Source organism: Pseudophryne corroboree, chromosome 3, assembly GCF_028390025.1.
Source record: "Pseudophryne corroboree isolate aPseCor3 chromosome 3, aPseCor3.hap2, whole genome shotgun sequence".
Classification (NCBI taxonomy): domain Eukaryota; kingdom Metazoa; phylum Chordata; class Amphibia; order Anura; family Myobatrachidae; genus Pseudophryne; species Pseudophryne corroboree.
The window spans coordinates 552,644,291-552,669,093 of record NC_086446.1 but is presented as its reverse complement, the minus strand read 5'-3'; the positions used below and the strand labels follow the sequence as shown (position 1 = coordinate 552,669,093).

At 45.4% G+C, this 24,803-nt stretch overlaps 1 long non-coding RNA gene across 1 annotated transcript in view; it reads left to right on the top strand.

Moving 5' to 3' along the window:
• Positions 1-24,803, top strand: part of LOC135058013 (uncharacterized) — a 351,258-nt gene that overhangs the window by 19,788 nt on the left and 306,667 nt on the right. The window lies entirely within an intron of this gene.

Below are 24,803 nucleotides of genomic sequence, written 5' to 3'. Positions count from 1 at the left end.
ACTAGTTAATACATATTGGTGCTGCTGCTTCCTGCTTCACCTTGGTAAAGAGGCGAAGCAGGAAGCATTATTCCGGCATGATAAGTGTGGGTATAATACATTCCCCCCATAGTTCCAAGAGGCTCCAAGTAAGTAAGCCGGTATTTCCATCAATTGGAACTCACTGAACTCCACTTAGAGTTGATAGGAATATCTCCAGAATTGATACTCTCTGGTACACTCACTGGGGTCTATACAAATGACAACATAATAACACCAGCCCTCTCAGATTCCACTAGAGACCGTATATATATATATATATATATATATATACAACCATATTCTTTACACATAATGTAGATGCTGATACTTAGTTAAAGTTTGTCTATTTGTAGAGCAGATCTTGCATATGTTTATAGTGTGCATGCTCTGAAAATGGACACACATTAGTTTGGGCAGTGCCAAGGAGAAACTGGATTGAATCAACACTGTGATATAGTGTGGTATTCTCAAGTAAGTACATTTTACTGAAATGCAGCCCATACAGACCTGCACATAAATGAAATTATGCTATTTAGAGGTATATCTTTTAAATGCTGATATTAAATAGTACCCAATGCTGTAAACTTATGGATATAATAAAAAAGATGCACTTTTTCTATGCATACTTCCTATGAGCAATGTATGCCTGACCTACTTCCAACTGTGAGCCAATTGTGTGTGTTTAAGGGGGTTGGGAGTGGTTGGGTACAGGGAAGATGCTATGATCCCTTCCTGTGACAATTAAAAGTGCATGAAGGGATTCTTAGGTTCACTGATTCCCCATCTCCTTGTTATTGCAATAAATAAAAATTAATCATAAATAAATAAAAATAATGATTTCATTAAGAACATACAGATAACAGCAAAATTTGTGCTCCTTTGCAAATATGCAACAATCATTTTTTATTTCATTTTTGTAGCAAACTAAAGGTATGTTATAAAACTAGTGCCTCGCTAAACTGTTTTAATATTAAAATGCTTACCTCAGCTGATCATTTTTATTATCTCGAACAATAAAGCTAACTTCATCACAAAGTTAAAACGTGAACTACAAATAACTATGTTCCTATCCCCAAAGCAAACTGTCATTAAACATTACGGAAATTCAGTTAATTTAAATTGGCAGATGTTTCTACGCTTCATAAATTCCTTCACTAAATTATTTAGAATTGATATAGAAAGCTAATTCTACACATAGACATAGGCTGCTCCTATGAATGGGTCATTAAATAATAAGCACAGCCAGCATTATTATTAAAGTTAGTGCTATCACAATGCTGTGAATCGTGGCTCCTAAATGTAGTAAATATCTAAAAAGTTCAAACATAAAAAATGAAGGGCTAACAAGCGTTTAATCAAGGTGACCAAAGCAATTACTAGTGTGTAATACAATACAAAGACATGAATAGTAATTAATGAAACTGGAGAAAGAGGAGACAAGAAGATAATAGTGACAGAACGTCCATGTTTGAAAGGATTCATTGGATAGCATTTCCAATGTTATGACGTTAAATAGCATAACATGTTCTAATTTACAACATTTGTTTAATAGTAAAGCAAACACCACTTCTCCACTGGATAAATGATGTGGTATGATTGGTCCACAGTTATCATCTCAACATGCATCAGGTCGACGTGAGCATGTCAAACAGAGATGTGTGCCGGACCATTTTTGTTAGTTTTGGCTCTAAATCATTATCCAGATTTGAATTTTATTTGGATTTACCAAACCGCCGTGACTGGTTTTGGATATAGATTTCAAAAAAGCTAAAATCACATCATTTGGGCCTTTTTTGCTCCTAGAGTGTTATTAAGCTTAATAACATTAATTTCCAGGAATTTCCAAGTAATTTTGACAACTTCACAGCTCACAATAGTATCTTCACAAATTTTGGGCAAAGGCTGCAGCTGGTTACTAAGTGACAGAGCAGCAGAACAAGCACACAGCAGTTTATAGCACATCTCTGAAACCTTGCCACAGCGTACTGGGGTACAGTGCGCTGAACAGTGCAAAAAATAATATATATATATATATAATTTTTTTTTCCCCACTTGCAGCTTGATTATAACTGGGTTTAGAAATACACTGGTTTATAGATGCACTGGGCTTATAGATGCAGGTGAACAAAGTGCACCAACCTGTACAAACAATAGATCTATTATATATTTTTTATTTTTCTATTTTTAAACTTGCATCTCGGCTCCAACTGCGTGGATCACAGGGTTTATAGATGCACGTGAATGAAAAGTGTACTTGAGTAAAGCACAGACAATACAGCAGAGTACATTGCAACACACAGCAGCATGCAGCGTGCCCTTATATACTGTACACAGTTATGATACTGCACAGCCACAATTAGACTGGAGTCTATGGATGGACACAGCACAGGCAATACAGCAGGGTACAGCGCAGTGTGCCCCTATATACAATCACTATACTTCCCAGTGCACAGCCACAATTAGTCTGGAGTCTCTGGATGGACAAAGCACAGCCTAAACAACAGAGTACAGCACAGTGTGCGCCTATACAGTCGCTATACTGCGTGCACATTGCACAGCCACAAATAGTCTGGAGTCTCTGAATGGACACACAGCACAGCCTAAGCAGCAGATTATAGCACAATGTGCCCCTATATATAGTCACTATGCTCAGCGGTACAAGTAGAATTTTTTTCTTAGTGGTACTGATAGTAAAAATGTGTGTGGTCATGTGTCATGATGGGGCATGGTCACATGAAACTAGGAGAGTGGCTGCATGACAGTAGGGCATGGCCACATTATGGTATACACCATAATGCCCCTTACACATTAAACCAAACACCTTAATGCTTATTACACATTATGCCACAAACTGTAATGCTTATTACACATTTTGCCACAGCGTAAGGCCCATTACACAATATGCCAGACACCATAGCACCCATTACACATTATGCCACACGCCATAATGGCCATTACACATTATGCCACACACCGTAAAGCCTATTACATATTATACCACACACAGTTATGCCCCTTACACCATTTTATAAAAATGCCCCTTATAAATTATACCCCAAAGGTGGGCTGGTGGTACTGCGCACCACCACTATATTTCTTAATGGTACTCCGTAACCACCCTACTTTCAGCACTGACTATACTGCATGCACAGTGCACAGCTACAATTAGTCTGGAGTCTCTGGATGGACGCAGCAGAGTGTAATGTAGCAAACTAACACCCACAATTCCGATGCCGAAAACTTAAACTAAATTGTGGGGTGCTAAGGTGAATCAGGTTCGGGTGATCAGAGCGGCAGACCTGCTTTACCCCTCAGACACAATGACAAAACACACATAATTAGGATCCAACTCCATTTAATAATGTTTACAAAATTAACAAGTGGCAGATAAGCAGGAAACAGGTGCACAGTTGAAGCAGGCTGATTAGGTCTTCTTTACTATAGTCTCAGGCAGTGCTTAAAGTGGGCCGGAACGGGGCGGAACTGCGTTCCGTCACTTCAAATTGAAGGCGGAACCAGTTCCGCCTCCGTCCGACCACTAGCGTCTGATCAGTGCACTTGGTAGCTTGCAGCACCCGCCAGCCAATCCTGGCTCATGGGCGGACCGGCTGCCAATAAAAAGAAAGCAAGGCTTTTTTTTTTCCAACTGGGTAAGCCTGTGAGCCAATCATGGCTCGCGCACCGCCAGCCAATGAGAAGCTGCCTAGTGGCATCTTCTCATTGGCTGGCGGTCCGCCAGCCGTGATTGGTGCACAATCGGCGCCATAATCAGATTCAAAGAGCGGCCTCTTCTTTTGATCAGCAGCAGGTCCGCAGGAATGGCTGACGGCTGCTGACAACGTCAAAGTTAAACCTCACTACAGCTGGGACCCACTGATGCACCCTGCTACTCCTCCGTCCCACTGACAGAGGTGTGCTCCCTCCTCTCTCCCGCATCTAGCAGTGTGCAGTCCCCGGATAGCCGCCTCCCTCCAGTGCAGTGCCTCCGGCTGTCCCAATCCCTATGATGCCGGTGGACAGCACATTTCACAGTTCAAGCTTGAGGCTTCTCTCACAAACAAGCAAATAAATAAACAATAATCATTGCACTGCGATGCAGGAGGACTGCCAGGCAGACCCATCGCAGTGCACTGATTATTGTTTATTTATTTGTTAGAGAAGCCTCAAGCTTGAACTGTGATCTGTGCTGCCGCGGCACAGCTCCGTGCAGCCCTTTCATTTTACAAGCAGTGCAGGGGACCAGGAAGCTCCCAAGAGCTTTTGCAGACACTCACTGCACTACTCATCGGCAGGAACTCCGTCTTCCTCGGCTCCAGTCCACAGCTGCCAGTGCCTCCCATCATTACACAGGTCAGATGTGTGTGAGCTGCTGCTGTCCCTGGGGAAGGAGGGAGAGGGGGAGTGTGTGTGTACTATCTGCAGTCCCAGCATATGTGTGTGTGTGTCATTTGCAGTCCCATTGTGTATATGTGTGTGTGTGTGTGTGGGGGGGGGGGGGGGGGGGTGAGCATGTGTGTAATGTGTTCTGCAGTTTGTGTGTGTGTGTGTGTGTGTGGGGGGGGGACAGTCTGCGGTCCCAGTGTGTGTTTGTAATTTGCAGTCATGGTGTGGTGGGGCAGACTGCAGTCCCAGTGTGCGTGTGTATGTACAGTCTGCAGTCCCAGTGTGTGTGCGGGGGCATTTTATTTATATATCACACACACACACACACACACACACCCCCCATCCTACCAAATCCTATGTTTGCCCCTGCAGTGGACGATGAGGGTGCTGCTACAGGAGCTCGGAGTTGTTGCACTGCTGTTCGGGATCTTTCTGTGAGTACCGGGGGTGAGACCCCCTCGCTGTGTATATATAGTGATACTGCTCTGTATGTATCCAGCTGGGGTCCCCTACCCCCATCTTGGCTGTGCATTGGGTTACATGCTTCCCAGGTTGCAGGTGTAGTTTTAGGCTGGCTCAGTTTTTTCATTAACGTTAAAGTAACAGTGATGTAATTAGGTGTAATGGAGCGGATTTTTAATTGGGGGTACTATTGTGTGGCCACGCCCCTTCTTAGTGAGGCCACACCCCCTTCTGCGGCGCACGCCTACGGCGCGCAGGTGATAAAGGGGATGAGTTCCCCCACCTCTCCAGGACCACTTTAAGCCCTGGTCTCAGGTAACCAGCGTTAGCAATACAAGTGGCAGGTAAGCAGGAAACAGGTGCACAGTTGAAGCAGGCTGGTTATGACTTCTATACTATAGTCTCAGGTAACCAGCGTTAGCAATAACAAGTGACAGGTAAGCAGGAAACAGGTGCACAGTTGAAGCAGGCTGGTTATGGCTGCTATACTACAGTCTCAGGTAACCAGCGTTCACAATAACAAGTGACAGGTAAGTAGGAAACAGGTGCACCGTTGAAGCAGGTTGGTTATGGCTGCTATACTACAGTCTCAGGTAACCAGCGTTTGCAATATAAGTGGCAGGTAAGCAGGAAACAGGTGCACAGTTGAAACAGGCTGGCTATGGCTTCTCTACTATAGTCTCAGGTAACCAGCGTTGGCATTAACAAGTGGCAGGTAAGCAGGAAACAGGTGCACAGTTGAAACAGGCTGGCTATGGCTTCTCTACTATAGTCTCAGGTAACCAGCGTTGGCATTAATAAGTGGCAGGTAAGCAGGAAACAGGTGCACAGTTGAAACAGGCTGGCTATGGCTTCTTTACTACAGTCTCAGGTAACCAGCGTTAGCATTAACAAGCGGCAGGTAAGCAGGAAACAGGCTGGCTATGGCTTCTTTACTACAGTCTCAGGTAACCAGCGTTAGCAATACAAGTACCTTAAGCAGGAAACAGGTGCACAGTTGAAGCAGGCTGGCTATGGCTACTTTACTATAGTCTCAGGTAACCAGCGTTAGCATTAACAAGCGGCAGGTAAGAAGGAAACAGGTGCACAGTTGAATCAGGCTGGCTATGGCTACTTTACTATAGTCTCAGGTAACCAGCGTTAGCATTAACAAGCGGCAGGTAAGCAGGAAACAGGTGCACGGTTGAAACAGGCTGGCTATGGCTTCTCTACTATAGTATCAGGTAACCAGCGTTAGCATTAAAAAGTGGCAGGTAAGCAGGAAAATATATTCACATTAGCTTTTAAACTGCTGGGCGGAGCTTGCATGAGAGAACTATAAGTAACAGCATGACTCAATACAGATAAATGCATTCACATTAGCTTTAACACTGCTGGACGGAGCTTGCATGAGAGAACTATAAGTACCAGTATAACTCAATACAGATAAGTACATTCACATTAGCTTTAACACTGCTGGGCGGAGCTTGCATGAGAGAACTATAAGTACCAGTATAACTCAATACAGATAAGTACATTCACATTAGCTTTAACACTGCTGGGCGGAGCTTGCATGAGAGAACTATAAGTACCAGCATAACTCAATAACAGACAAGTACATTCAACTTTTAACTGTAATGTAAGCTGCTGGGAGCACATATAACCAATACTTTTTCACTATCTCTGCAGCACTTACCAAGGGGTGTCTACACTCCTACCCCCTACCAAACAATCCCAGATGTGGGTACCAATATATAAGGGCAGCCTACCCCCTTTTACAACATTCCAAAACAAATATGTGGGGCACAGCACTAGTGTGGAGCCTCTTCCTCTGGAATACAGTATATTGCCCCCAGATTGCAGAGTCTTTGCAGCGGAAGGGGTTAAGCCGGGCACATACAAATGAGGGGAGCGCAACCCCTAATTATCTAAACTTGCGGGGGTACTGTGATGAGGGGAGTCCATCCCTTTTATTATTAATTGTCTCACAGGGGCACTTATGAAGGGCAGCCTACCCCCTTATTAAATATGTCCCCCAAATTGCAGAGTTTGGCAGCGGAAGGGGTTAACTACATGGGCAGAGTTTCTGGCAGCGGAATGGTTACTGGGGCACCAGGGTCTCACCACCACATGCGGCGCTTCTGCCACCTCCGACCCTCCGCATCTTCAATGCTGCTGTCTGGAGTCTCCCTCCTCAGGCTCCGGTCCGGTCTTCTCCTCTTCAGCTGCCGCCGCGCCGTCTCCGGGTCTTCACTCCTCTGCGCTGTCCTCTCTCCTCCTGTGCAGCAGACTCCGGTCCGCGCTGTCATCTCTATGCTGGGGTCTTCTCGGGTCCTCGCTGTACTCCAGCCACCAGGGGTCCTCGCTGGGGTCTTCTTCCCGGGGTCGTCCTTCGCGGTGCCTGCGCACCCATCACCTGACGCCAGCTACCGCTCCTCGGAATCCAGGGGACGGAGGTCATCGCTGCTTCTCTGGACGGGCTGCGGTTTCTCCAGCTCAGTGCTACAGTCATGGGCCAACGGCGGCACTTCTCCGCGCTCCGTCCCTGCTGGCTCTGATGCGGCCAGCTCTTCTCCACAGACAGGGTCTCTGGTCCTCCTCAGCGCCGACGATCCCCATGACCCGGCAGGCAGCATCCACTCTCCAGGATGGTCCTCTCTTCGGATCCCGGCGGCGGCTTGGCTAGGCAACTGGTAGACTTGAGCGGAGGCTCCACACTTCATGCTCCTGGATGCTACATGACTTCACCTCCCCAGGTACTTTTTCCCATCCTCCAGGGTACTCCCCCTCCTGTGCTGTGAAAATTCTTTTAAGGGTCCTGGTGCTCCTCCACCTCCCCTCTCCTCTATGATGACTGGATCCCGGGGCCCCAGCAACAGACCACCCCCTGGTCACTCTGCCCTACAATCCAGGGGACCCAATCATCTGGGGACATAGTTTCACGGACTTTTTTATGTTGCTGGGTAAGAGGTGACACACCAGAGAATTGATGGCAAAATCCCTGTCCCAATCTGACAGGGAACATCACAGTTCAGCCCACAATCTACTCTGGGACTTGTAGTTCCACAGTGTAAACATAATTAAAAAAACAAGGGGGTCCCCATTTTTTTTAAATAACTTCAGGGTATTACAAGAGTATAGCACAGCATTTGTCGCGTGCATTGAGTGAGATGGTGCTGAGTCCCGGCTGTAGCGCCTTATATGGAATCAAAATCCTGTGAGAATCTGAAGCCGGGAAGATGATGTTTCAGCCTTGATGTGGAATCCAAGTTTCTCAGGAACACCCAAGTCGGGGCTCGGGTGGACTCGGATTACCAAATGTTCGGAGCGGTTCGGATTCCAAGCAATCTGAACCACTTGGCACTAATGCCAACATGGCCAAACTGTTAACATGCAGATTGTTGACATGGTTAGAATGTCAACATTCATCATTGTCTACACAGATGATATGTCGACATGATGAACATGTTGACAAACAATTTCCAGGGATCTAGTTGTGTCTTATATACTGCTGGCAGAAGATACAGCATTTTCTTCCAGGTCCTGGCTGTCACATGCAGAGCAGTTCCAGAGGCAACATCACAGTCACCCCCCTAATTATTCTACCCCCTATTTCTAATCCTAATCCTTAACCCTAATTTACTACTGTAAGCAGTTCATTACAGTTATTAGTTGTACTAGTCCTAATTGTCTAATAGGTTTTTTTTTTTTTTTAATCTATAAGAAAGAAGATAGAAGATGAAAAGGATGAAGAATGAGTTATTTTGGAATTAGGATTCTAAAAAAGTACTGAATTAGGTACTGGGGTAGTTACCACTTAACAAATATATTTGTTGAGTGGTAATACAGGCCCCAGTGGGCCCTTGATGCAGGTGCTTGGTGTTTTTTTTTAGAAATGCCAGTAGGTTCTGGCATACATATGTATGCTGACACTTGTACTCGTACAAGTACTATAAATGCATATTCAAGCAGTTTATGGTCTCCAGGCCTTGCTGGAACCAGTAGAGAGACATATAGTACTGCAATTTTTTATGATTTTAAAAATTGCATACAGCAGAAAGTTGTTTATTCAGGGGTGGTGGGTGGTAGATGCATTTTTTCATCCAATACATTTCCCTCATTCTGTATGTTATTTTTCCATGTTAAATGCTGATAGCCCAGCCTGTCATAGTTAAAGTGCATGGAGTGCTTGCTAATGAGGGGCCAGTTGAGACGGTGTGGACACCTAGGGCGTAATTCAGACCTGATTGCACCTGCAAAATCTTTCTCTAATGGGCAAAACTATGCGCCTAATTCAGAGTTGATCGAAGGAGCAAATTTGTTAGCAGTTGGGCAAAACCATGGCCCTCATTCCGAGTTGTTCGCTCGGTATTTTTCATCGCATCGCAATGAAAATCCGCTTAGTACGCATGCGCAATGTTCGCACTGTGACTGCGCCAAGTAACTTTGCTATGTAGAAAGTAATTTTACTCACGGCTTTTTCATCGCTCCGGCGATCGTAATGTGATTGACAGGAAATGGGTGTTACTGGGCGGAAACACGGCGTTTCAGGGGCGTGTGGCTGAAAACGCTACCGTTTCCGGAAAAAACGCAGGAGTGGCCGGAGAAACGGTGGGAGTGCCTGGGCGAACGCTGGGTGTGTTTGTGACGTCAACCAGGAACGACAAGCACTGAACTGATCGCACAGGCAGAGTAAGTCTGAAGCTACTCTGAAACTGCTAAGTAGTTAGTAATCGCAATATTGCGAATACATCGGTCGCAATTTTAAGAAGCTAAGATTCACTCCCAGTAGGCGGCGGCTTAGCATGTGTAACTCTGCTAAATTCGCCTTGCGACCGATCAACTCGGAATGAGGGCCCATGTTCACTGCAGGGGTGGCAGATTTAACATGTGCAGAGAAAGTTAGATTTGGGTGTGGTGTGTTCAAACTGAAATCTAAATTGCAGTGTAAAAATAAAGCAGCCATTATTTACTCTGCACAGAAACAATATAAGCCACCCAAATCTCTCTCTCTGCAAATGTTATATCTGCCACACCTGCAGTGCACATGGTTTTGCCTACTGTTAACAAATTTGCTGCTGTGATCAACTCTGAATTACCCCCTATGTGCACTGCCGGCGGGGCAGATGTAACGTGCCAAGAGAGTTAGATTTGGTCAGGGGCGTATCTACCTATTGGCCAGGATGGCAGTCACCAGGGATACCAGGCAAGGAGGGGGCGCTGTCTGGCAGTGCCATCTATGGCCAGGGGGTAGAACCAAGTAGTACTGTCAGACTTTGTGACTGTCTGTTGGTGCCGGTGCCAGTGTCCGGCAGCTGCGCCCCGCACCTCGCTTGTAATCAGACTCAACATAAACTACAGCTCCCAGCAGCCCTTGTTGCCGGCAGCTCCCGACAGCAAGGGCCGCTAGGAGCTGTAGTTTACTTTGAGTCTAAATGATCACTAGTGCGGAGCTGTGCCGCTGGACACTGGCGCCGGCAGTGACAGACAGTCACCAGGTACAGTCACAGCCGAATTATGGGGGGGAAATCGAGGCACAGGACTGCACTGCCCTGCATTGGGCTAGGACAGTGGACGGAGTGGAAGCACGGCACTCACTGCCAGGCAGACCAGCAGCATGGAGGAGAGGGAGAGAGGCCAACGAGCTACTAAAGTACATACAGTCAGCGTACCCTGTCTGTAATGTGGGGGGGACACTATATAGTCTGTGTGTATGTGTGTCTGTGACTGAATTTATGTATGTGTGTGAGACTATGTCTGTATGTATGTTTGTGTGTGTGTATAAGTACCTACTGTATTTAGAATTGTTTTGAGAATTGTGGTGCTCTTTGTTACATGTACTCTATTATTGCTATTTATTTACTGTTATGCTAAGTTTTGTCTCCCTGTACTGTCCTTTGTATGGCGCAGCGAAACACTTGTGGCGCCCTATAAATAAAATGTAATAATAATAATAATAATAATAATAATAATAATGTGTGTATTAGTGTGTGACTATGTATGTGAATAAGTGTGTAACTATGTATGTATGTGACTGTATTTGTATCTACTGCATGTGGGACTGTACTGTATATCATACGTATGTGTTTTGTGTGTGACTGTGTATGTAAGTGTATACTTTTATATGTGTGCCTATGGGCAGGATCAGATATACTAATGGCAAATGTGATTTGACTGCATTCCCCATATAAAATTAGAAATATACTTATTAGCACTGGTCCACATTTCAATTTTATATTTGCATTCCCCATATGCCCTGTATAGATAGTGTTTTCTATAGGGTTATGACTGTGTGGAGTAATGTGAATAAGAGACATTAATGTGCAGTACAATGTGAGTAATGGACAAAACTATGCGGTGTAATGTGATACTGTGCTGCATAATTTAAATTGGAAGTACTATTGTGTGACCATGTCCCTTTCCCACAAGGCTACATTCCTTTTTTGACACACCTTCCTTATTTCAAATATATGTATGCATGTGTGTGTGTGTGTGTGGGGGGGGGGGCACAAGCCCATGACTTTGCCAGGGGCGCTAAGACCCCTTGATACACCCATGGATTTGGGTAGTTTATTTTGTTTCTGTGCAGGGTAAATACTAGAGATGAGCGGGTTCGGTTCCTCGGAATCCGAACCCGCCCGAACTTCATGTTTTTTTTCACGGGTCCGAGCGACTCGGATCTTCCCGCCTTGCTCGGTTAACCCGAGCGCGCCCGAACGTCATCATGACGCTGTCGGATTCTCGCGAGGCTCGGATTCTATCGCGAGACTCGGATTCTATATAAGGAGCCGCGCGTCGCCGCCATTTTCACTCGTGCATTGAGATTGATAGGGAGAGGACGTGTCTGGCGTCCTCTCCATTAGAATAGAGATAGATTAGATAGAGAGAGAGAGATTGTGCAGAGTCGCAGACAGAGTTAGTTTACCACAGTCAGTGACCAGTGCAGTTGCTAGTTAACTTTTATTTAATATAATATATCCGTTCACTTCTCTCTGCTATATCCGTTCTCTGCCTGAAAAAAAAAACGATACACAGCACAGTCAGTCACACAGTGTGACTCAGTCTGTGTGCACTCAGCTCAGCCCAGTGTGCTGCACAGTCATCAATGTATAAATTAAAAGCTTATAATTAATTGTGGGGGAGACTGGGGAGCACTGCAGGTTGTTAGCAGGAGCCAGGAGTACAATTATATTAATTAACAGTGCACACTTTTGCTGCAGGAGTGGTGACCAGTGCCTGACCACCAGTATAGTATTGTTGTATACTACTAATATCTCTTTAAATATCAACCAGTCTATATTAGCAGCAGACACAGTACAGTGCGGTAGTTCACGGCTGTGGCTACCTCTGTGTCGGCACACGGCAGGCAGTCCGTCCGACCAGAATTGTATTATTTATTATTATATACCTACCACCTAACCGTGGTTTTTTTTTCATTCTTTATACCGTCATAGTGTCATCCTAATTGTTACGAGTATACTACTATCTCTTTATCAACCAGTGTACAGTGCGGTAGTTCACGGCTGTGGCTACCTCTGTGTCGGCACACGGCAGGCAGTCCGTCCGACCAGAATTGTATTATTTATTATTATATACCTACCACCTAACCGTGGTTTTTTTTTTCATTCTTTATACCGTCATAGTGTCATCCTAATTGTTACGAGTATACTACTATCTCTTTATCAACCAGTGTACAGTGCGGTAGTTCACGGCTGTGGCTACCTCTGTGTCGGCACACGGCAGGCAGTCCGTCCGACCAGAATTGTATTATTTATTATTATATACCTACCACCTAACCGTGGTTTTTTTTTTCATTCTTTATACCGTCATAGTGTCATCCTAATTGTTACGAGTATACTACTATCTCTTTATCAACCAGTGTACAGTGCGGTAGTTCACGGCTGTGGCTACCTCTGTGTCGGCACACGGCAGGCAGTCCGTCCGACCAGAATTGTATTATTTATTATTATATACCTACCACCTAACCGTGGTTTTTTTTTCATTCTTTATACCGTCATAGTGTCATCCTAATTGTTACGAGTATACTACTATCTCTTTATCAACCAGTGTACAGTGCGGTAGTTCACGGCTGTGGCTACCTCTGTGTCGGCACACGGCAGGCAGTCCGTCCGACCAGAATTGTATTATTTATTATTATATACCTACCACCTAACCGTGGTTTTTTTTTCATTCTTTATACCGTCATAGTGTCATCCTAATTGTTACGAGTATACTACTATCTCTTTATCAACCAGTGTACAGTGCGGTAGTTCACGGCTGTGGCTACCTCTGTGTCGGCACACGGCAGGCAGTCCGTCCGACCAGAATTGTATTATTTATTATTATATACCTACCACCTAACCGTGGTTTTTTTTTTCATTCTTTATACCGTCATAGTGTCATCCTAATTGTTACGAGTATACTACTATCTCTTTATCAACCAGTGTACAGTGCGGTAGTTCACGGCTGTGGCTACCTCTGTGTCGGCACACGGCAGGCAGTCCGTCCGACCAGAATTGTATTATTTATTATTATATACCTACCACCTAACCGTGGTTTTTTTTTTCATTCTTTATACCGTCATAGTGTCATCCTAATTGTTACGAGTATACTACTATCTCTTTATCAACCAGTGTACAGTGCGGTAGTTCACGGCTGTGGCTACCTCTGTGTCGGCAGTCGGCAGGCAGTCCGTCCATCCATAATTGTATTATTATTATAATATATACCACCTAACCGTGGTTTTTTTTTCATTCTTTATACCGTCGTCATAGTGTCATACTAGTTGTTACGAGTATACTACTATCTCTTTATCAACCAGTGTACAGTGCGGTAGTTCAGGGCTGTGGCTACCTCTGTGTCGGCAGTCGGCAGGCAGTCCGTCCATCCATAATTGTATTATTATTATAATATATACCACCTAACCGTGGTTTTTTTATACCACCTAACCGTGGCAGTCCGTCCATAATTGTATACTAGTATCCAATCCATCCATCTCCATTGTTTACCTGAGGTGCCTTTTAGTTCTGCCTATAAAATATGGAGAACAAAAAAGTTGAGGTTCCAAAATTAGGGAAAGATCAAGATCCACTTCCACCTCGTGCTGAAGCTGCTGCCACTAGTCATGGCCGAGACGATGAAATGCCAGCAACGTCGTCTGCCAAGGCCGATGCCCAATGTCATAGTACAGAGCATGTCAAATCCAAAACACCAAATATCAGAAAAAAAAGGACTCCAAAACCTAAAATAAAATTGTCGGAGGAGAAGCGTAAACTTGCCAATATGCCATTTACCACACGGAGTGGCAAGGAACGGCTGAGGCCCTGGCCTATGTTCATGGCTAGTGGTTCAGCTTCACATGAGGATGGAAGCACTCAGCCTCTCGCTAGAAAACTGAAAAGACTCAAGCTGGCAAAAGCACCGCAAAGAACTGTGCGTTCTTTGAAATCCCAAATCCACAAGGAGAGTCCAATTGTGTCGTTTGCGATGCCTGACCTTCCCAACACTGGACGTGAAGAGCATGCGCCTTCCACTATTTGCATGCCCCCTGCAAGTGCTGGAAGGAGCACCCGCAGTCCAGTTCCTGATAGTCAGATTGAAGATGTCAGTGTTGAAGTACACCAGGATGAGGAGGATATGGGTGTTGCTGGCGCTGGGGAGGAAATTGACCAGGAGGATTCTGATGGTGAGGTGGTTTGTTTAAGTCAGGCACCCGGGGAGACACCTGTTGTCCGTGGGAGGAATATGGCCGTTGACATGCCAGGTGAAAATACCAAAAAAATCAGCTCTTCGGTGTGGAGGTATTTCACCAGAAATGCGGACAACAGGTGTCAAGCCGTGTGTTCCCTTTGTCAAGCTGTAATAAGTAGGGGTAAGGACGTTAACCACCTCGGAACATCCTCCCTTATACGTCACCTGCAGCGCATTCATAATAAGTCAGTGACAAGTTCAAAAACTTTGGGTGACAGCGGAAGCAGTCCACTGACCAGTAAATCCCTTCCTCTTGTAACCAAGCTCACGCAAACCACCCCACCAACTCCCTCAGTGTCAATTTCCTCCTTCCCCAGGAATGCCAATAGTCCTGCAGGCCATGTCACTGGCAAGTCTGACGAGTCCTTTCCTGCCTGGGATTCCTCCGATGCATCCTTGCGTGTAACGCCTACTGCTGCTGGCGCTGCTGTTGTTGCCGCTGGGAGTCGATGGTCATCCCAGAGGGGAAGTCGTAAGCCCACTTGTACTACTTCCAGTAAGCAATTGACTGTTCAACAGTCCTTTGCGAGGAAGATGAAATATCACAGCAGTCATCCTACTGCAAAGCGGATAACTGAGTCCTTGACAACTATGTTGGTGTTAGACGTGCGTCCGGTATCCGCCGTTAGTTCACAGGGAACTAGACAATTTATTGAGGCAGTGTGCCCCCGTTACCAAATACCATCTAGGTTCCACTTCTCTAGGCAGGCGATACCGAGAATGTACACGGACGTCAGAAAAAGACTCACCAGTGTCCTAAAAAATGCAGTTGTACCCAATGTCCACTTAACCACGGACATGTGGACAAGTGGAGCAGGGCAGGGTCAGGACTATATGACTGTGACAGCCCACTGGGTAGATGTATGGACTCCCGCCGCAAGAACAGCAGCGGCGGCACCAGTAGCAGCATCTCGCAAACGCCAACTCTTTCCTAGGCAGGCTACGCTTTGTATCACCGCTTTCCAGAATACGCACACAGCTGAAAACCTCTTACGGCAACTGAGGAAGATCATCGCGGAATGGCTTACCCCAATTGGACTCTCCTGTGGATTTGTGGCATCGGACAACGCCAGCAATATTGTGTGTGCATTAAATATGGGCAAATTCCAGCACGTCCCATGTTTTGCACATACCTTGAATTTGGTGGTGCAGAATTTTTTAAAAAACGACAGGGGCGTGCAAGAGATGCTGTCGGTGGCCAGAAAAATTGCGGGACACTTTCGGCGTACAGGCACCACGTACAGAAGACTGGAGCACCACCAAAAACTACTGAACCTGCCCTGCCATCATCTGAAGCAAGAAGTGGTAACGAGGTGGAATTCAACCCTCTATATGCTTCAGAGGTTGGAGGAGCAGCAAAAGGCCATTCAAGCCTATACAATTGAGCACGATATAGGAGATGGAATGCACCTGTCTCAAGTGCAGTGGAGAATGATTTCAACGTTGTGCAAGGTTCTGATGCCCTTTGAACTTGCCACACGTGAAGTCAGTTCAGACACTGCCAGCCTGAGTCAGGTCATTCCCCTCATCAGGCTTTTGCAGAAGAAGCTGGAGGCATTGAAGAAGGAGCTAACACGGAGCGATTCCGCTAGGCATGTGGGACTTGTGGATGCAGCCCTTAATTCGCTTAACAAGGATTCACGGGTGGTCAATCTGTTGAAATCAGAGCACTACATTTTGGCCACCGTGCTCGATCCTAGATTTAAAGCCTACCTTGGATCTCTCTTTCCGGCAGACACAGGTCTGCTGGGGTTGAAAGACCTGCTGGTGACAAAATTGTCAAGTCAAGCGGAACGCGACCTGTCAACATCTCCTCCTTCACATTCTCCCGCAACTGGGGGTGCGAGGAAAAGGCTCAGAATTCCGAGCCCACCCGCTGGCGGTGATGCAGGGCAGTCTGGAGCGACTGCTGATGCTGACATCTGGTCCGGACTGAAGGACCTGACAACGATTACGGACATGTCGTCTACTGTCACTGCATATGATTCTCTCAACATTGATAGAATGGTGGAGGATTATATGAGTGACCGCATCCAAGTAGGCACGTCACACAGTCCGTACTTATACTGGCAGGAAAAAGAGGCAATTTGGAGGCCCTTGCACAAACTGGCTTTATTCTACCTAAGTTGCCCTCCCACAAGTGTGTACTCCGAAAGAGTGTTTAGTGCCGCCGCTCACCTTGTCAGCAATCGGCGTACGAGGTTACATCCAGAAAATGTGGAGAAGATGATGTTCATTAAAATGAATTATAATCAATTCCTCCGCGGAGACATTGACCAGCAGCAATTGCCTCCACAAAGTACACAGGGAGCTGAGATGGTGGATTCCAGTGGGGACGAATTGATAATCTGTGAGGAGGGGGATGTACACGGTGATATATCGGAGGGTGAAGATGAGGTGGACATCTTGCCTCTGTAGAGCCAGTTTGTGCAAGGAGAGATTAATTGCTTCTTTTTTGGGGGGGTCCAAACCAACCCGTCATATCAGTCACAGTCGTGTGGCAGACCCTGTCACTGAAATGATGGGTTGGTTAAAGTGTGCATGTCCTGTTTTGTTTATACAACATAAGGGTGGGTGGGAGGGCCCAAGGATAATTCCATCTTGCACCTCTTTTTTCTTTTCTTTTTCTTTGCATCATGTGCTGATTGGGGAGGGTTTTTTGGAAGGGACATCCTGCGTGACACTGCAGTGCCACTCCTAGATGGGCCCGGTGTTTGTGTCGGCCACTAGGGTCGCTAATCTTACTCACACAGTCAGCTACCTCATTGCGCCTCTTTTTTTCTTTGCGTCATGTGCTGTTTGGGGAGGGTTTTTTGGAAGGGACATCCTGCGTGACACTGCAGTGCCACTCCTAGATGGGCCCGGTGTTTGTGTCGGCCACTAGGGTCGCTAATCTTACTCACACAGTCAGCTACCTCATTGCGCCTCTTTTTTTCTTTGCGTCATGTGCTGTTTGGGGAGGGTTTTTTGGAAGGGACATCCTGCGTGACACTGCAGTGCCACTCCTAGATGTGCCCGGTGTTTGTGTCGGCCACTAGGGTCGCTAATCTTACTCACACAGTCAGCTACCTCATTGCGCCTCTTTTTTTCTTTGCGTCATGTGCTGTTTGGGGAGGGTTTTTTGGAAGGGCCATCCTGCGTGACACTGCAGTGCCACTCCTAGATGGGCCCGGTGTTTGTGTCGGCCACTAGGGTCGCTTATCTTACTCACACAGCGACCTCGGTGCAAATTTTAGGACTAAAAATAATATTGTGAGGTGTGATGTGTTCAGAATAGGCTGAAAATGAGTGTAAATTATGTTTTTTGAGGTTAATAATACTTTGGGATCAAAATTACCCCCAAATTCTATGATTTAAGCTGTTTTTTAGGGTTTTTTGAAAAAAACACCCGAATCCAAAACACACCCGAATCCGACAAAAAAAATTCGGTGAGGTTTTGCCAAAACGCGGTCGAACCCAAAACACGGCCGCGGAACCGAACCCAAAACCAAAACACAAAACCCGAAAAATTTCCGGCGCTCATCTCTAGTAAATACTGGCTGCTTTATTTTTACACTGCAATTTAGATTTCAGTTTAAACACACCCCACCCAAATCTAACTCTTTCTGCACATGTTATATCTGCCCCAACTGCACTGCACATGGTTTTGCCCATTAGAGAAAAATGTTGCTGCTGCGATCAAGTCTGAGGGCCTAATTCAGAGTTGATTGCAGCAGCAAATTTGTTAGCAGTTGGGAAAAACCATTTGCACAGCAGGGTGTGTGTGTGTGTGTGTGTGTGTGTGTGTGTGTGTGTGTGTGTGTGTGTGTGTGTGTGTGTGTGTGTGTTTTTGTGGGGGGGGGCAAATATAAAATGTGCAGAGAGAGTTAGATTTGCGTGGGGTGTGTTCAAACTGAAATCTAAATTGCAGTGTAAAAATAAAGCCACCAGTATTTACTGTGCAAAGAAACAAAATAACCCACCCAAATTTAACTCTCTCTGCACATGTTATATCTGCCACACCTGCAGTACACATGGGGGGTCATTCCGAGTTGTTCGCTCGTTGCCGTTTTTCGCAACGCAGCGATTAGGTGGAAAATGCGCATGGTATGCAGCGCACATGCGCTAAGTAATTTAACACAAAACTTTGGAGATTTGCACAAGCTCGAGCAACGTTTTTTCAACGCTCGAGTGATCGTAGTGTGATTGACAGGAAGTGGGTATTTCTGGGCAGCAACTTGGCGTTTTCAGGGAGTGTGCTAAAAAATGCAGGCGTGCCAGGTAAAAACGCAGGAGTGGCTGGAGAAACGGAGGAGTTGCTGGCCGAACGCAGGGCGTGTTTGTGACGTCAAGCCAGGAACTAAACAGTCTGCAGTGATCGCAATCTAGGAGTAGGTCTGGAGCTACTCAGAAACTGCAAGGAATTATTTAGTAGCAATTCTGCAAATCTTTCGTTCGCTATTCTGCTAAGCTAAGATACACTCCCAGAGGGCGGCGGCCTAGCGTTTGCAATGCTGCTAAAAGCAGCTAGCGAGTGAACAACTCGCAATGACCACCATGGTTTTGTCCAAGTGCTAACAAATTTGCTGCTGCGATCAAGTCTGAATTACCCTCTGAATTAGGCCTCTAGTTCGGATAAATGACTCAAGGTTGCCAAAGTCAGTTTACTAAGCTTTTGGGTGGTATCCTATTAGTTGTGGTACTTTACTGCTGCTAATAGGATTGCCAGGGCTATCCTATTAACATCGTATGCACCTGATGCTGACATTTATAGGAGATTACGCTTCGGGTAAAGCAATAACATTCATTTTTTGAAAAATAATTTATAATGAAAATTTCCATAAATGAGGCTCGGCAGCTGCATAATATTATCATGAACTTTGCTGGTATATTCAGCCTGGAAACACAAGAGGTTCCTTAGGGAAGGTAGGAGGATTAGGAAAAATGTTACAATTACATGTAATGGTATACAAAACAAAAATTTCTGTAAAACTTCCTTGTTCAGTACTGTCTCATGATAATATAAAACCATATTTTATATTTTTCACATTGCTTTTGAAAGCAGTACTTTATTTAGAAACATTTGTTTCTGTTACCAAGGAACACTGAGGACTCATTTATACACAGGGAAGATGTACAGTATATTAACAAGCCAGAAGCATCCGATATCATGGAGAGGAGATAAAGTATTTAGTAGGCTAATGTTTTTCTTACATTCTACATTTAACATTGGAGCTTAAAATATGTACAATAATTACAATATGTAAGGCTGCAGTTACTATATAATTAGAAAATAATTAAAAAAAATAGTAATAATAACTATAAAACTTAAGATTCCAGAAGTTTTAATTTTGCATATTAAAAAAAAACACATTAAACAAATTAAATAGATAAAGGGTTAACAGAAAAGAGAACACAAAAGAAAGCTAAGCATGTGTTTTTATAAATGAAAGTGTCATTAAAGGAATACTTGATTGAACAGGACAGTGATGGACTGGGGCATGAAGAACCCGCCGGGGGGATACATTTGAAGAGGACCATGTTTAGGGGTGTCTCCAGAGGTTTGGTAGTGCATGCACGATAATGTACCAGTTTAATAGCAGCAATGCACTGTAGAGAATACACCATAGTCCTGTGCAGTATAAGGTAACACATGAATAATGTATAATACAAGTACACAGTGTGGAACCTGATCCTTAGAGGAGGAGGTGGGGCCCACCAGATGTTTCCCCTGTACACCTGTGGGCCAGTCCAACACTAGAACAGGAGCACATTTAGTTTGTCTTTGAAAATTTGTTGGGTGGAGTTCTCACGGATAAGTAAGATTGGTAGGTTCTCTCTCTACTTTATCTCTTTCCAAGGTTTGATACATCTCCCCAATGTTTGAAAGGGAAGTTGCAATGAAGTATAATCAGTTCTGCCAGTATGGCAGTACGGGGCAGTACTGCGTACTGGTAAGATATCCCCAGCTGGTATGCTGTACCACCGGACCACCACCTTGCAGACCGGGTGTTGGTTAGAAGAGAGCACAGTATGTGCCTCTCCTCTCCTGCCTGCCAAGTCATCCCCCCCGAGTCCAGCGGCTGCGTGTGTTACACTGACTGAATGCTGGTCCGTGAGCTAATCAGAGCTTGTAGACCGTCAGCCAATCTGGAGCCACCACCGCCAGACCTCGAGTTCTGATTGGCTTGCGGACCAGCGCCAGATATACAGGACGCCACCGCCGCACTGATGCAGGAGGACTTGGAGACCAGACTGAGGGCAGGAGGGGCGCGTGCTGCGCTCTCCTCTCTGCAGCAGCAGCAGCAGACAGTGCTGACCCCCAGGCAGCAGTAAAGGTGAGTTGCACTGCTGGGGACATATCTGGCACTGTGGGGACATGTGTATCTGGCACTCTGGGGGAATATCTGGCACTCTGGGGGCATGTGTACCTGGCACTGTTTGGGCATATCTGGCACTCTAAGGGCATGTGTATCTGGCACAGTGGAGGCATATCTGACAATATGGGGGCATATGTGTAACTGGCACTGTGGGGGCATATCTAGCACTGTGGGGGCATGTGTATCTGGCAAAGTGGGGGGCATATCCTACCTATCTAATCGCTGCTTCAGTGTTCGCTTCTCTGAATCAACCTCCTGTTCGCTACCTCTTTCAGTTGGAGTACCGCAAGGCTCAGTCTTGGGTCCTCTGCTTTTCTCTATCTATCTATCTATCTATCTATCTATCTATCTATCTATCTATCTATCTATCTATCTCTGTGGGGACATATCTGCCACTGTGGGGGCATGTGTATCTGGCACTGTCGGGGCATATCTGGCACTCTGGGGACATGTATGTCTGGCAGCGTGGGGGCATATCTGGCACTGTGGGAGCATATCTAGCACTGTGGAGGCATGTGTATCTGGCACTGTGGGGGCATATCTGACACTCTGGGGCATATGTATCTGGCACTGTGGGGGCATATATGGCACTGTGGGGGCATATCTGGCATTGTGGAGTCATGTGTATCTGTCACTGTGGAGGCATATCTGGCAATGTGGGGGAATATGTGTATCAGGCACTCTGGAGGCATGCATATCTAGCACCATGGGGGTATATCTAGCACCATGGGGTCATGTCTGGCACTGTGGGAGCATATGTGTATCTGACACTGTAGGGGCATATCTTGCATTGTGGGGGCATATCTGGCATATGTGTATGTGGCATATGTGTATGTGGCATATGTGTATCTGGCACTGTGGGGGCATATCTGGCACTATTGGGGGCATATGTGTATCTATCACTGTTGAAGGCATATGTGTATCATGCCCCCATTTTCATTGGCCATGCCCCATGTGGAATGTGGCCACACCCATTTTTGTAGGCACGCGCACACAGTACCACTAAGAATTTTTTTCTACTTGCACCACTGAGTATAATACTAAGATTCCATTGGGCCTTATTCAACTTCCGTTACAATTTAGCAAAATCGCAAATCATTTATGCCATGCCATGTAGCCTACCACAAACTGACATTTCCTGACAATTGATATGTGATTGCACCTTTCTGGGATTCGAGTGCACAGTGATTTCCAGGAAGTGTCTATTTGTGGGAGATTACATGGAATTTATGGGGAGTAGTTGGAAAAACGCAGGCGGATCTTGGCCATTTTCGGGGTATGTGTCTGACGTCAGTTGCAGTGGATTGCAATTAAAATCATGGTGCCGGTGCGACTGCATTCTCATTATTCTGAGTAGACCTGGGTTAACCGCAACTGTTGATGGTACTCGATTTCTGCATATGCATCGCAATTATGCAACTGCATACACACATTTGCAAATGCATCGGTGGGTGTGTTTTTCCTTTCTGGGTGGCTCTTCACAAGCATTTTTTAGCAACAGCAGGATTGAAAAAATAGCCTTTTCTGTCTTAATAGCGATCAAAGCTGTATGAGGACCCTGACCAGTGTTTTGAGTATTATGTGCATGTAGTGGTAATCTAAATCATAGTATCTATATTTTAGCCCAGTGATAACATGCTTAGGTAAATAGCATTGGTCGATAGTGTCGAGCACTGTGGAAAGTCACATGACAGGGGTATTGTTGAAGATTCTGTAAGTATTGTCCTGAAAAAATTATGTGACCGTCCAGTGAAAACTTGTACTATGTTTTCCAATGCACAGAAATTCTTTCAGTAATCTATGAGACTTCAATGGTCCAGGATGCACAATACCTTTGTCAGCTACCCTCAATACTAGAGATGAGCTGGTCCAGTTCTCCGAGTATTGGACCCACACAAATTTTGCAATCCGAGTCCAGCTTGGGACTTCCCGCCTTACACAGATCCCAAATCGAGGCCGAACGTCATCATCCCGCTGTCAGATTCTCACCAGTTTTGGATTCTATAAAGGTCCCCGGTGATCATCGCCATCTTCACTTTTGCTGTAGAGAGTGTGCTGGATGGACGTGTTCATCTCAGTACTATGTTGTCTGGCATGAGGCTGGTATGTCTGAAAGGGCTGCTCTGTCTGCTGTATCTGAAGGGGGTGCTCTGTCTGCTGTATCTGAAATAGGTGCTCTGCTGTATCAGTCCAAGTGGGTTGCTCTGTCTGTTGTATCTGAAGAGGTGCTCTTCTGTATCAGTCCAGGCAGGGTGTTCTGTCTGCTGTATCTGAAAGGGGTGCTCTGTCTGCTGTATCAGAAAGGAATGCTATATCTGCTGCATCTAAAATTGGTGCTCTGCTGTATCAGTTCAGGCGGGGGGCTCTGTCTGCTGTATCTGAAAGGGGTTCTCTGCTGTAGCAGTCCAGGAGGGGTGCTCTGTCTGCTGTATCTGAAAGGGGTGCTCTGCTGTATCAGTCCAAGTGGGGGTGCTCTGTATGCTGTATCAGAAAATGGTGCTCTGTTGTATCAGTCCAGGCAGGGTGCTCTGTCTGCTGTATCTGAAAGGGGTGATCTGTGTATCCATCGAGGGGCTCCGCCCCATTGTAAAATTAAAATAATAAAAGCTAAAAAAACAAAAAGCCTAAAAATATAATAAAAAATTGTGTCGTGCTATACCTCACTGTACTATACAATTTTTATTTTATTTTCTGTGCTGTGAAACTGCTGGTCAGACCACAGTATATTATTTCCTACTTATAGATGTATTGTCGATCACTATTTCTGATGCACACACGTATTGTGTGATGTTGTAGGTGAAGGTGGTACCACAGTAATATATTTTATTTTCTACTCATACACTTATTGTGCGACTATGTTGGTGTAGGTCAACTGCAGTGTTCAATCACTATTTTGTACTTATACATGTATTGTGTGGCACTGTTGGTGAAGGTAAACCACAGCGATTGAATACTATTTTGAACTCACACACATATTGTGCGACACTGTTGGTGGTACATTTTTTGTAGAAATTGTAGTGTGTGCTTTACCCCACTTCATTCATCCTACTTATACACATATTGTGTGACACTGTTGGTGAAGTTCAACCTCAGTGTTCAAGTACTATTTCTAACTCCTACACATATTGGGGGTAATTCAGACCTGATCATAGTAGCAAATTTGTTAGCAGTTGGGCATAACCATATGCACTGCAGATGTGGCAGATATAACATTTGCAGAGAGAGTTAGGTGAAATTAACCACAGTGTTTAATTACTATTTTTGACTCATAATTGTATTGCATGCCGGCAGCGGGGTGAGCGCAAAAGAGCCCCTTGCGGGCCCGCTTCACTTGTCATGCTGCGGGCGCGGCAGTGCACGCTATTTATTCTACCTCCAGGGTGTCATGGACCCCTCAAGAGGGAGAATTGTTGTCGGTATGCCGGCAGTCAGGATCCCGGCACTGGTATGCTGAACCCGGGATCCCAACAGCCAGCATATCAAATGCCTCCCTGGTGCAGGTGCTGCCACCAGTCATGATGATACAAATCTGTCAGCATCATCTACTAATTCAGATGCCCAGGGGCATAGAGGGCTTAAGTCAGGGCATGTAAAATCATTTAATTTTACAGTGGTAAAGAAAAAAAACATCAAAAGGAAAGTTAGCTCCAGAGGCAGTAAGATAAACTGTGCATTCAGAATCAGAACCATCAGATATTCTTGAGGAACGTTTTAGGGGTGTCCACGTCAGCTATGTGTGAGTCTGACATTTCACACTGTTGTTTATATGATTGGTTTGTTAAAGTGTGCATGTCCTGTTTAATATACAACATAAGGGTGGGTGGGAGGGCCCAAGGACAGTTCCATCTT